General features: G+C 48.5%; 1 pseudogene across 1 annotated transcript; it reads left to right on the forward strand.

Moving 5' to 3' along the window:
* Positions 1–9,027: 9,027 nt before the first annotated feature.
* LOC308619263 (ribosomal protein eL22-like 1) lies at positions 9,028–9,625 on the forward strand (annotated as a pseudogene). The gene is made up of 2 exons: positions 9,028–9,133; positions 9,359–9,625. The product of its transcript is annotated as a ribosomal protein eL22-like 1 (transcript).
* The last annotated feature ends 4,866 nt before the right edge of the window (positions 9,626–14,491 follow it).

Consider the following 14,491-nt stretch of genomic DNA (forward strand, 5'->3'; position numbering starts at 1 on the left):
ATGGACCCTCACTGAGGCGAAGCTCCAAAGGTCATGCCTTTCTGACATTCTACCGGGGAGGGTCCTTGGCTCTAAAGGAGGCACAACGTAGTGTCTACACCAGAGTCTAAGGGAATTGTGGAGAATCACATGACTTCACTCTTCCCCGTACTTACCAAAACTCGGGTCTTTTTACACAGTTCCATCTCTTGTGCCTTTGACTACGTTATTACAATAAAAGGCTCCGATAGTGTCTTCCTAGTTAAGCTGAGGAGGACAAATTTGCAAAAGAAGTAACCTTTTTTTTTTTAATGGGAAAGACCTCTGCTTCGCTTGACCAGGGGCTGCTTTTCCCTGCCTCTGAGAACTGCAGACCACCAGGCTCTGAGTCTGGACGGTGACCCAGCGCCACAGTGTAACCCAGTTCCATCACTCACACCCCCAGTTTTCCCATCTATAATACAAGAGGGCTGCAGAATTCAACCGTCCCCCATATGATCTTTAAGGGCCCATCATGGTTGTTGCATATCTGGCAGCATGGGTGGGCCACCCAGGGCCTAACCCTATTCCAAGGAATGGAAACAGAACTCACGGCAAGCATCTCTGGATTAGCTCCAGGCACCGGTTATATCATAATTTCTTGAATCTTTTGAGCTTGATGTGCTGATCACTTGGCAGCTATTACTGCTGGGCCCTAAGTGCGGTTTTCCACTGAGGCAGGTAGAAATACATTTGTCCATTGCCCACGCTTTCTTTTCATCAAGCAGCCTGGGACCCAATGGGTGAACTAAAATTCAGAGATGACAAGACTCAAGGGAACCTGTTGATGACAGTTTTCATTTTGTTGGGCTGGCTCTTCCATCCCTGGTACCCTCTGCTGTACCTTGGCAGCCTCCTCATGCAAAAAGGAAAGAGAAAAATTAATTGGGGCCATCATTTAAGTAAGCTTTAGAAAGAAACTGGTGTTTAACTTTGCTTTGTATCCTTTATTTGTTTCAAGCAACAAGCTGACCAAAATCAGAAAGAAAAAAAGAAAAGATCCAACCATTTCCCCACCTTTCTCTTGAGAAATCTTGTAAGTTTTGATTCTGTAGCAAAAGTTTCTAGCATTAAATATTTCAGAGGCTCGGTGTGCAGCTTTCAGATAAACCTGAGTATTCAGATGAACTGTTTTAATAAAGATCTTTGAGCAAGTGAGTTCTGACAAGAGAAATGCAGCCTCTTTCTGCAGAGTTAATTTGCTAGGGAAGAGTTGCAGGGGGGTGAGAAAGAAGACTGAAAAACACTGGTAATTTTTATTTTTAATTCTGGGGATTGCACTATCCTGTTCACAAAGACATGTGAATGTGATTCAGTCCAGACGGGTATTTGTCTAAATAAGTGCTGCCCAATAGAAATATAATGTAAGCTGCCTGTGTAAGTAAAATTTTTCTGGTAGCTGCATTAATTTTAAAAAAAAGGTGAGATTAACTAATAATATATTGTATTTAACCCAATTTAATGTCCAAACTATCATTTCAACATATCAATATAAAAATTGTTGAGATATTTTACTTTTTTCATACCAAGTCTTTAAAATCTGGAGTGTATTTTACACTTACAGGTCATCTGTTTGGACTAGCCACAGCCAAGTGCACAGTAGCAGTGTGTGGCTGATGGCTACTGTATTAGACGGTACAGGTATAGATGTTGGTCCTTCCTGACTTTGGTGGTGGTAAATTACCACCTGGAGGAGGGGGCAGCTGCAGCACTGACCCTATTGCCAGTGGGTTCAGATTTCAGACCCAGCCCTGTGACCTTGGAAAGATCTAGGTGTTAGACCTCCCTTATCTCTGTATGGATCCTTGCAGGTTGAAATTCAAAGGTTCTCCGTGTGCAGCTAGACAGTATGGCTCTCCCAGGCAGAAATCAGGTTGCCTTGCCTCGTTGGCACTGGCCAGAAATTGAAAGCCCTCCACCCAGGGGTTTTGTCCTTGTTTTCCTAAAGCCCGGCAGGGGGATTGGGGCTGTAAAAGGGCAGTCTATGCGCCCAGTTAATGCAGCGGTTGAGCCTTTCTCCGTGTTTTAATTACCAAATCCAATGCTTTGACAGCGCCATTAACGTTAATCCAGTCCTTTCCCTAGTGTCCTCATTTGTGAATGGGAATTTGTTACCCCTCCCTCAGAGTCCACCTGAAGTTAAACGAGTCAAGAGGGATAGAAACGCTTTGTAAACTGTAAAGCGCTGGGCACAGGAGGGAAGAAGGTTTTAACATTTAAGCGCCGCCTTATCCGGAAGTCTCCTGGAGCGTCGCGGTAAAGCCGGGGGAACAAGAAAGACAGGGAGGGAAAGCGCACGCGTCTTCGCCCCCAACTCTCCTTGTCAACTGGGACGACAGGTGAGATCGACCAGGGTCTGTGCCCTGAGAGAGGGGACGCTGCGAGGAGGGAACTGGGTATACAGCAGGAGCCAGGAGAGACAGCGAGACCCTCGAGGTGTTGAAGGGAGAGCGTCAGCCCTTCTCGGCCTCCTGCCGGCCGGCGACACCCAAAGCTAGTGCGCCACCCGGCCGGTCCAGAAAGGACGCTGCGCAGGCGAGGGAGCGCCGCCCCTCATCCACAGCCGGGCCGGGCCAGGCGGGCCCTCCAGTCCGCGTGGCTCTAGGACATTGAGAACATTCACTGCTGCGTCTTGGGACAATCCAACTCTCCGAATCCCCAAACCGTGAAATAGAACCTCCCCGGCTCCCCGTCTAGGGGCTCAGAGACCGGAGGTGCGTTTCTCTTTTTCTTCTTCCTTTCTCGAATCCAGAGAAATCGTTTGCCCCACTCTGAGCCCTGCACCCCACCGCGTCGTGTGCAGGCGCCGCCCCCCCCCGGTCTGTGAATAATTATATGCGTTCTTCCCTAATTGCTCAAGGCTCGTTAGAATTCGCCCCAGAGCTGTAACATTTTCTTTCAAATTAACTTTGCTCGCAATTAAGCTTAGGAAACCAGCAACAAAAGCAGACTTGGCCCGAGGTCGTTTACTACGAAAACGGATTAGGGAAATTTCTTCCCCAGTTTAAGGGGAAAGATTCCTGCGGCCAGAGCTTTGGGGGAAGAGTTCCCACAGCTGAGGCCAAGTGGGAGTAGGAAGCGGCTTGCGGCGGTTGGTGACGGCACTGGCCTTCCTCCTCATCTCGGTGATTCGTGCGCCAGAAAGAGTGAGGGTAACCTCGCTGAAAGGAATTCAGGAGGGTTTGGGCTGAATTACACACCCTTGACTTGAAGCTGCTGCACGCAGTTACAGTTCATCCAGCACGTTCACAAACATAACCTCATTTACTAAGAACTCTGTGAGAATTTTTTCATTAAAATTAATTTTTTTATTACAAAATTGGTACACGTTCATTGTAAAAACAAACAAAAAATACAACTTAGGAAGAAGAATCAAAGGAACCCACAGTTCGCCCAGAGAAAGCACAGCAAACACCTCAGTGAGTATCTTTTCTAGTTTTCATTTTTGTTTTTCCTTTGCAAGAGGCCTGAGTCTCAACTCTCACTAAAATGCTGTGAGATCTTGAACAAGCTTCTTCCTGCACTGCGTAGGCCTCAGTTTCACCACCTACAAAGCTGGGTGGCAGGTCCCCTTTCACCCTCACAAACTCCCGTTTTTTTTTGGTCATTTGAATTCAGGATGCACTTCTCCAATCGCCAGTAGAGAAGCTGAGAGCAGGAGGCTTGCTCTCTCTGCTGTTTTGCACAAGGCATTAAGGCCCAGAGGCCTTGAAGCTCTAAGTGTGGGCCACAGACTAGCTGCATAGGCATCCCCTGAGAGCTTGCTAGAAATGCAGACTCTCAGGCTCTACCCAGATCTACTGAACCAGAACCTGCAATTCAACAAGACCTCAAGCGATTCATATGCCCTGGGCAGAGGCAGAGCTTTAGAGAAGTGGGGTGGGGGTGGGGGATGTGTTATGTTGTTGAAATCAGAGACCCCAGAATAACTTCCAGAAGGCTCCTGTTTCTCAGCAAGAACCCCAACCAGAGATGGCTGCAGAGAAAAGAGATGGCTAGGGTGGAGCCCTTCACCTCCTCCCTTGGGTGTGCTTTACAGTCTTAGAATCCTAACCCTTGGAATGCATCTCACCTCATGTTCCCTGATAGGTGACCATGACAATGACATTCACTGAGAGTGTATCTGAAACCATCTTGAAAGCTGGACTGTCAGTTAGAGCCAGAGCAGGAACCCAAACTCCTGACTCCCTACTGAGCCACTTTGGGGACCTGGGGTTCTGGTCTCTGTACCCTCCGTCAGCAGCAGTCATTTGCCCAAGTATGGATGAAACTTGGCAACTTCAACCCCAAGTCTGGGCTTGTTGGGGTTTAGGAGAAAAATAAAGCTCTCTTCTCAGCAGGAAGAGGCCCCCACCTCTGAGTCCATCTGGGCTGAAGGATCCTCCAGTAGAGCATTTAAGTACCCCTCGGCCAGCCTACGATCCTGGGCATCCTAATGAATCCTCCCCCACCCCAAACACTCACACCTTCCTGGAGAATGTGGTCTCTGTGCTCACCCTGCTCCTGAGAAGTGCGGACTCCTGGGTGGGGGTTGGCATGGCAGGACAACCAGGGGAAAAAAGTCCCTGATGATAAGGAGCACGTACCAGACGGGGCTCTCTTCCCAGGATCACACAGCAACTCAGTGGAAGAACCAGGACTCTCAGTGCTCACATGAGCTTTCAATAATAGAAATAAATAGGAATACCATGCGTGCATATAGAGCTTCTATAGAGCTAAAGGGGCACAGGACTTACCCAACATCTTATAGTGTCCAAGCCTGGCTAGAGCTTATGCCTCCCTCAAGGGAGACTGCATTTGATTATCACCCTCATAAAAGGCAGTGTGGAAATGGAAGTAATCAGAAGGGGGGGTGGTGAAGGTGGGGGTTGAGGGATGGGGAAGGAGTGCAGCTGCGGGAGGGCCCTCCATTGTATGGATGGGTAAACTGAGCCTGAGATCAGTTAAATAAATAGCTTAGAACCACCCAAAGGGAAAGCAGTGTGACTAGTGCTTTTCAGCCCAAACTGAGCAGTGAACTAAAGGAAAAGCAGGGCCAACAGGTTGGGTGCAGCGAGGATAGGAGGTCTTTAACAAGTTTGGTGCCTGTCCCTACCCTCCTTCCAGCGTCTTCTTTCCGGGCTGAGGCCAAAGCCAGCCTTTGCCGAGCTCCTGGGGTGGAAAGGATGACTGCTCCCTATGGAGCTCCCCATGCCCCTCTGCCAGCCTCACAACCCCTCTTCTGAGAGCTGAGGCTCAAATTTCCAGCTCAGCCCAGAAAGGTTAACCTGGTGCAGAAGCATGTAGTCAGAGAGGCCCTGGGGATCAACTGACAGCCCCTCCCAGGGTGAGGAAGGGATTGAGAGGCAGAATCAGGGTGGATCTCAGCCCTGGCGCAGAGCACCAGCTTATCTCACTACCTGAGAACCTGGAGCGGCTTCTCCCAGGAGTGTGGGCAGAGCAGAGCCCCAGCTATGATTTTTCATGCGTGGAGGCACTCAACAACCAGAGATAACGTGTGAGAAGCACAGCCTCATAGAGCCTAACTCCTGCCTCTGCTCTCAACCCCCAGTAGCTGGCCAAGCCCTCCCCATGGATGCTCCTGCCTCCTCCCTCCATTCTGCCCCCACTGCCAGCCTCACTCCCTGAAGCTGAGCTCCAGTCCTATGGGGGCAGGCTCCCTGCTGTCTGCAACAGAAAGCCCAAACTCCTCACCTGGCATTTGGGACCCTCCATTATCCTCATGCCAACTCTCTTCCCAGCCTCATCTCCCATAGTTGCCCTTCCTACACATCTAGGCTCCAGCCAACACCCCACTTGCTCTTCCCAGACACCCCTGTGTGTTCCTGTCACCATGAATTTGCTCTGACCATTATTACCTCTCTAGGAACCCCCTAACCCCATTTGCACGTCTAAGGCCACCAACCCAGTAGGAGGCCCATCATGTCTCTCCTGGATCACAGCACCAGCCTCCTAACAGGGCTCCCTGCTCCCTCCACTGCTCTCCTCACTCATTCCCCACAGCAGCCAATGTATGATTCAGCTCAAACATCAACAGATCATGTCACTCTGTCGCAGAGGTCCAGACCTCAGGACAAGGGAGTGAGATTAGGAGCATGGCATGTTCGTGTGCAGCCCCGTGAAGGGTTTCTTACACTATGAGAAAATTATACTTAATATGAGCACTTTCAAAACTTCCCCCTCCCATGTATCACTTTCCTTTTATCCTAAATTTCATCAAAGCTTCATAATTAACCTTGTGTGAAGTGGGGTGTGCCCACATTTTTCCTGCACCCGTGCTCAAAAGAAAGAACAATGTCTTATCATGGGGATTGGGCACAGGGGTCTTGGTAGAGCCGAGATGGAGCATCTGGAGGATGGCCATATAGTGGACAACTCTGGACAGAAGTAAAACAATACACTCTCTGGCACATTCAAGAAGTGGTGCCAGACTGCTAGTTGTCTACCCAGCCATTCCCCACCCCCCGCCTTCTTCTCTGCTCACAAGACCCTGATTTTGTTCAGGTTGCAGTTGGTCATGTGTTTTAGGGGAAGTCTCACCCCTTGGAGTATCCACCAGCTCAATCTGGACTCGTCTAAGGTAAACGTGGTGATGATTCCATCACTCTTGCCAGTGATTATTGAGAAACAGGCACAGGATACTTTCCAGGCCAATGAGATGTCCAGAAAAGTCTGCTCAGGGCTTCTGGGAAATAGTTCTTTGTTCTTAAAGAGACAGGGGGAGAGAAATAGCCATTTTCTTCCTCTTAATGTTGTTAGAGTGTGACTCCTGGAAGTGTGACAGACATGTTGGGCTCGGAGGGTACCAGCCTAAGAGAACAAGCCAACCTGCTGAGGATTCCCACCAAAAGGTGGGAATAACCTGGGGGCCTGATGATATCACTGAGCTGCTGAAAGAACCAACCCTGGAACAATTCCTTATACCTGTGGGCGATAACAAACGTCCTCTAAGTTTAAGCCTCTTTTCTTTGGGCTCTGTGTTACTTGCAGCCAAATGCATCCTAACTAATAAAGGTGACCCTTATGGGGCAGGAAAAAATTGATTCTTGGTTTTCCCTTTGAGATTTCCTTTGCCACTCTTTTTTTTTTTTTTTTTTGTGGTACGCGGGCCTCTCACTGTCATGGCCTCTCCCGTTGTGGAGCACAGGCTCTGGATGCGCAGGCCCAGCGGCCATGGCTCATGGGCCCAGCCGTTCCACGGCATGTGGGATCTTCCCGGACCGGGGCACGAACCCGTGTCCCCTGCATCGGCAGGCGGACTCTCAACCACCACGCCACCAGGGAAGCCCTGCCATTCTTATTAAAAAAAAAAAAAATACAGCTGAAAGGTTATCTAGTCCCACCCTTGTTTTATAGAAGGAAAAACCAAGGACCAGAGAAGGTAACTTTCCACGGTTGTACAATGAGCTAACATCTTAGGCCCTTGTCCAGGGCTCTCACCACACCAGCTTCAAGTGGCTCAGCCGTGGCACAGCTGACTAAGGTAACCCTGACATTACCCAAGAGAGGCTGTGTTCAGGGTGTACCAAGCGCTTCCACATATGCTATCCTTTGGATATTCACAACTGCCCTGGGAAGTAGCAGGTTTCAGGTGTATTTTTTTTCAGATGAGAAAACTGAGGTCCAAGAAAAGAGGACAAGCTCAAGGTCACAGACCTTCGCCTGAGCGGGATTCAACCCAGGTGTAACAAAGTTCACAGCAAAATGAATCAAACGTGACGATTTTCCCTTCCTGGGTATGGGAATCAGGAGACTTGCGTGTTGGTTTTGACTGCAGCTCTGGGGAAATCCTCTCTCTTTGGGCCTCTAAGTAGGGTGGATCCTCCACACGCCCCTGACTTACCTCCACAGGGCGTGTGAGGCTTAAAGATAATGTCTGCAAAGTGTGTGGATCTGCTTACATCAGATCCTACCAAGTAGGATGGTTAGTGCCGAAGCTGAAGGGGACTGGCTGTTGCTTAAAATGAGCTCTACCATTGTGGGCCTCTTTTCACCCTCCTATCACTCCACCCTGACCCTCCCAGCTTCAGCCAGCGTTGGTCCCACCAAGGCGAAAGCTGCAGGAGCAGGCCTGTAGTTTACAGAACACCTGGGAGAGGCTGTGGGTAGCTGGGTAATTTCCAAATTAGTTGTAGGAGAAACCTAACAAAACAATCTGCAGGCTAAGCATCCCGGGAGCTCTCCGTGAGACTGACAGCCTGGAATCCAGCAAGTACAATGCACCGACCACAGGCGGGAGGGCCCTTCCTCCTTGGCGGGAGGAGGGCTGACTTCCTTCCAGCAGCGGCCCGTCTGGGCCTGCAGCCGGCCTGATAGGAGAGCAAAACCCCAGAACTGAAACAGGCTTTCCACCCAAATCCCAAACTATAATGAACATAAACGACTTTTCCAAAACGCTACTGCAAGGTTGGCTGGCCGGTGAGTTACGTGCCCTGGTAGACACCTCACTTCTCAGCAAGGGGCTTTCAGGTCTCATTTTGAAGATTTCCTCCTGAATCCATCCTCAGGAAACCTGGGCTGTGCCCCCACTACCCCCTGTAGGCTACACACAAGTGCACGAAATGAACCTGGAATCTGATATACTGTTAGTAATGGTCAAATCTGAACATTGTTTGGTACTTTCTATTTTCTGAGAGGCGGCCTGCCTTCGTCAGAAAAGCACTGGTTCAAGTCCTGGCTCTGGTACCAGGGTAAGTCTGAGCCTAAACTTCCCCAGCAATAACATGGGTGCAACAGTGCCTTCCCTCTCTGATACCAGTCACAATGGCTAACATTCAGTGAGCTGGCAGGGCAGGCACTACCTAGTGCTTTTCAGTCTCCACAAAATCCCCTGGGAGATAGTGACCATGAACTATAAGAAATGGTAGGAGCAGTTTGAAACCAGGCAGTTGGGCACCAGAGTTTCTAGGTGATAACACTTTGCATCATGAGGCTCCTGGTTCAGACAAGCACTAGGCTAGAAGTCAAAAGACTCAGGGCTGCTCTCTAATTGCATGGCCGGCCTTCAAGATGGTGCCGGAGAAAGACAAGAAGCCTAAGAAATCAACCTGGAAGTTTAGTTTGGATCTTACTCATCCAGGAGAAGATGGAATTTTTTTTTTTTTTTTTTTTTGCAGTACACGGGCCTCTCACTGCTGTGGCCTCTGCTTCTGAGAAGCACAGGCTCCGGACATGCAGGCTCAGCGGCCATGGCTCACGGGTCTAGCCGCTCCGCGGCATGCAGGATCCTCCCGGACCGGGGCACGAACCCGTGTCCCCTGCATCGGCAGGCGGACTCTCAACCACTGCGCCACCAGGGAAGCCCGAAAATGGAATTTTTGTTTCTTGAAATTCTGAACAGTTTCTACGTGAGAAAGTTAAAGTTTTTCCAGGAAAAACTGGAAATCTTGGGAATGTTGTTCACATTAAAGCCTTCAAGAATAAAATCATGGTTGTTTCTGAGGAACAATTCTCTAAAAGGTATTTGAAATATCCTACCAAGAAATACCTTAAAAAGAACAATCTTGGTGATCAGCTTCGGGGGTTGCATCTGTTGAGGAGACTTAACGAACTTCGCTACTTCCAGATTAGTCAAGATGAAGATGGACCTGAGTCTGAGGGGCAGTGAAGCCATCCCTTATAGGCCTTTGCTTGCTGATAAAACAAATGAAGCATACAAGACAAAGAAACATCTAGAAATTGACCCTTAGATTATCAGTGAATGCAAAACACTGTACTCATGTTAAGCATTCATCTCTTTAGGTGTATGCTGTTTACATGGTTCTTTAATACTTTCTATAAGCAATATTTAAATAACTTATAGCTAGTGGAATTTCTTCCAGGATTTCTGAAATGTATTGCTTTTAAAAATGTCCTCGACTTAAAGTGTATAGTTTAGTATAGGAAAAAATGAAGCACAATTTTGGGTATAACTTTAGATAATAAAATATTTAAAATTTTAAATAAAAAGAAGATTCGGGGCCTCACCCCTCCACAGCCACCAACTTTGTGTGTGACCTTGAATGAATCCCTTGCCTTTGGCAGTCTCATCTATACATTGGGTAGATGTGTGTGCCTGGGGGTTATCAGATGGACTCCGGTGTCCCTTTAGCATAACGTTTGGTGAATCTGAGACCCCTCCCCTGAACACAAACATGAGAATGGAATAGCATAATATGAAAGTTTCTGTAAACTGTAGTGTGATAGTTTATTTCCAAGCCCTTCCATGTCTTTATCTCATGAAGTTCTCAAAACAACCTCAAAGTGATTGGGGGTGAAGTGAAATGGAAGTTTTACTGCAATAGTGTTTATAGCATGGGGAGCTAAAGCCCAAAGAAGGGTCACCAGCAATTTCAGTGGAGCCCACACTAGACTTGGGACACCAGGCTCTGACCCAGTGCTCTTGCAGTTACACTGTGTGAATTATTACAAATGAATGGATACCCACAACACTTTAATGCTGTGCCTGGCATTGTGCCTTGCCTGCCGTAGTGGGTGCTCACAGCATGCAGACCTAGGAAAGTGGCTTGGTAGTACGAAGTATGAGAGCCAACCCCCACCTTGGTTACTCAGCCTGGGTCCAGGGGGGCTTAGGATTAGTACACACCCAGATCTGGGCCCAATCTTACAGGCTGCTCAGACCCAGAGTTCTCAGACATAGCCTGGGTCCCCAGGCCCCTGCCCTCCGTCCACAACCTATTATGTTCACCTTCTAGATAGCTGATGGTTACCCCAGGCCTGATGTGCCTCACATCCCATCTGTCCCTCCCACCTGCCCCATAGGGTCACACACTATGGCTCCCAGTCACCATCCCTCCTGGTATTCACAGTCTGTGTAATCCCCTCCCATTGAGTCTAGTGACTTGCTTCTAATAAACAGGATATGGGAAAAGTTATAAGATGTCCCTTCCATGATTAGGTTACAAGACACTGTGACTTCCGTTTTGCTAGCACTCACTCTCTTATGTGCTCTAATGAAGCAGGCTGCCATGTTGTAAGATGCAGTATGGAGAGACCAAGATGGTAAGGAACCAAGGGACTTATGAGGAACTGAGACCTTAGTCCAACAGCCTATAAGAACTAAACCTGCCAGAAACTATGTGAATGAGCTAGGAAGCGAATCCTTCCCAATCACATTTTGAGATGACTGCAGGCTTGTGAGATACCCTGAAGCAGAGGGCCAGAGAAACTGAGATCAGAAATGTTACAATTTTAAGCCCCTAAACTTTGGGATAATTTGTTATGCAGCAGATAACTGGTACATGGGAAGCACTCTCACTTCCACTATAGTCTCCAGCCAGGCTGCCCCACCTCAACCAGAAGACACACACACACACACATATACGAATGCCTCTTCCCCTTGGGGTGGAAGATTTGAATACTTCTGCTAGGTCAGCCTAGACTTGTTGAGGGGACTCTGAAGCCTGGGGATCCCCCCAGCCTTGTGCACTCCTTTTTTTCTTTTTTTCTTTTTTTGGCTTCAACATGTGGCATGTGGGATTTTAGTTCCCCCACCAGGGATTAAACTCATGCCCCCTTGCATTGGGAGCATGGAGGCTTAACCACTGGACTGCCAGGAAGTCCATTTTTTTTTCTTGTGCACTCCTGACATTCAGAGGGAGCAACGAGACTGGGGAGCCCCCTTGAGATGACAAAGGGAAGGAGGGCCAGGAGAGCTGCCCCCAAGGAGCCTAGGCCTATCCTTAGGACCCCTGGTTGCCCAGCCAAGTTTCACAATATCCAAGTCCACCTTGCAGCCTTTGGAAAAATGAATATGTACGGTGTCAATAAATGCAGATTCAACCTACTTTCTTTTGGCCTTTAGGTCTGACATTAAGATTAGAATTAATTGCTCCCAAAAGGAAATGAGTAACACATATTACAACCTTAAGCCAGAGGCTTACCTTTGGAGACCTCAGCCAACCCCAATCCGGGCTGAGCTTTTCTCAGAATTACATCCATGACTTCTCTTCCACGCTGGGTTTGGGTGCTGTTTGAGAGAAAGGCAGTGTTTCCTAACACTCCCTTCTTCTGAATTATTTAGATTCCAAGGGGAATGCAGAAACTACATGACGTCATGGCAAGATCTTTCGGACTGTGCCATGGAAAACTTAGGCAAGATCGGCCATGTTTTTAAGTAGGGCTGTGAGTTAAAAACAAACCAAGAGCACACGGGTCAGCCAGGAAATCCAGGATGGGTAGCAGCATGTGTGAAGACAGCTTAGCCAATACTATGCTCACTATGAGTCAGGAGTGTCATGAAGCTGCCATAATAATGAACTTGGAGACTGTATTAAAAGAAGGAGAGCACTCAGAGCAAGGAGCTGACGGCCCTGCCTGACATTGCCCTGTTCAGGGTGTCTGGATTGGCCCTGAGCTTCACATGTTTTGAGGGACATTGATCAACTGGAATGTCTCATGAGAAGACAATCAGGATGGGGAAGGGACTGCAGCCTGGGTCCTGGGAGGAGCACTTGGAAGAATTAGGCTTGTGTAGCCTGAAGAAAGTCAGACTGCAGCACAATGTCCTTTCTTCAAGTCCCTGAGTAGTTTCCAGGACAGAGATGCTGGAAGAGGTGCACACTGATAGCATCAATGCCATGTAGCAACAGACTTCAGTCAATAAAAGGAAGAAGCTTCAAAGAGTCAGAGGTAGACAAGGGTGATACTGGCTGGCTCAGGCAATAAAAAACTCCCCATTCTGGAGGGATGTCCAAACACAGTTGAAAAAACAGATGGGGATGTTCACAGAACAGAAGGGAAAGCTGAGGAATCAGGTCTTAAAAAGGACAGAATTGGGGCTTCCCTGGTGGCGCTGTGGTTGAGAATCTGCCTGCCAATGCAGGGGACACGGGTTCAAGCCCTGGTCTGGGAAGATCCCACATGCCGTGGAGCAACTGGGCCCGTAAGCCACAACTACTAAGCCTGCGCGTCTGGAGCCTGTGCTCCCCAACAAGAGAGGCCGTGACAGTGAGAGGCCCGCGCACTGCGATGAAGAGTGGACCCCGCTCACCGCAAATAGAGAAAGCCCTTGCACAGAAACGAAGACCCAACACAGCCCAAAATAAATAAATTTATTTTTTAAAAATAGGACAGAATTCAGGGCAGCAGCTAATAGATGAGCTTTTCTGAGTGTCACTGTGAGGATGAATCAGGTTGTCAGTAATCTGAACTCACATTCAAACTCCAGGGAGATGGCCTGACTGACCCTTCTGGTATCACACACCCCTCTTGGCTAGCAGGGGACAGGGTACATTGTCCAACAGATAGTCCAATCATGACCATACCCATTGAAGGAGGGCGGGGACTTCCACAAAGCAAAATCAGGAAGATGTTATCAGAAGGGAGGCTGTGGTAGCAGAATAAAGGGATTTGTGTCTTGCTTTTGCCAGGATAAGTCGACAGGACTTGTCAAGGGGACTCTAAAATCTGTTCCTCCAATTATATGTTAATTATATCTCAATGAAGCTGGGGGGAAAATGAAATAAAATAAAAATCCTTTCCTCCAATCTTTTCCATTATAGTGAGAGTAATGATTTCCCTGACCCTATAAAAGGCCCACAAACTGTATCAAGATCAAGGTCCTGGGTAACACTGACGCTTTGAGATGTGGGTACAGACATCTTGGTGGAAAAGCACTGGAACTTCTGTTTCCATCAGCAACGAGGACCAAACACCCTTAAAGAACTTTCCAATGGAAACAACTAAAATATCTGGATGAAATGTCTTTTAAAATGCATTGCTGGGGGGGCTTCCCTGGTGGCGCAGTGGTTGGGAGTCTGCCTGCCGATGCAGGGGACACGGGTTCGTGCCCCGGTCCGGGAGGATCCCACATGCCGCGGAGCGGCTGGGCCCGTGAGCCATGGCCGCTGAGCCTGCGCGTCCGGAGCCTGTGCTCCGCAACGGAAGAGGCCACAACAGTGAGAGGGCCACATACCGCAAAAAAAAAAAAAAAATGCATTGCTGGAGCTTCCCTGGTGGTGCAGTGGTTAAGAATCTGCCTGCCAATGCAGGGCACTCTGGTTCGAGCCCTGGTCCGGGAAGATCCCACATGCTGCAGAGGAGCTAAGTCCGTGCACCACAACTACTGAGCCCACGAGCCACAACTACTGAGCCTGCGCGCCTAGAGCCCATGCTCTGCAGCAAGAGAAGCCACCACAATGAGACGCCCTCAAACCAGAACGAAGCATAGCCCCCGCTTGCTGTAACTAGAGAAAGCCTGCGTGCAGCAACGAAGACCCAACGCCGCCAAAGAAAAAAAAATCTAGGGCCTGTTTTAGGTTGAGAATGTACAAGGAGACTATACAAAAGTTGGGATTTCCAAAGGTATATATACTCAGGATAAGGGTGAATAAAATGCGTTTTCTATTTCTTTTTTGTTTGATTTTTGTTTCTTTTTGTTCGTTTCTCTTTTTCTTTTTTTTTTTTCTTTTTTTTTTTTTTTTTTTGTGGTACGTGGGCCTCTCACTGTTGTGGCCTCTCCCGTTGCGGAGCA

This window comes from Mesoplodon bidens, assembly GCF_964165515.1.
Source record: "Mesoplodon bidens genome assembly, chromosome: 6".
NCBI classification, from domain to species: domain Eukaryota; kingdom Metazoa; phylum Chordata; class Mammalia; order Artiodactyla; family Ziphiidae; genus Mesoplodon; species Mesoplodon bidens.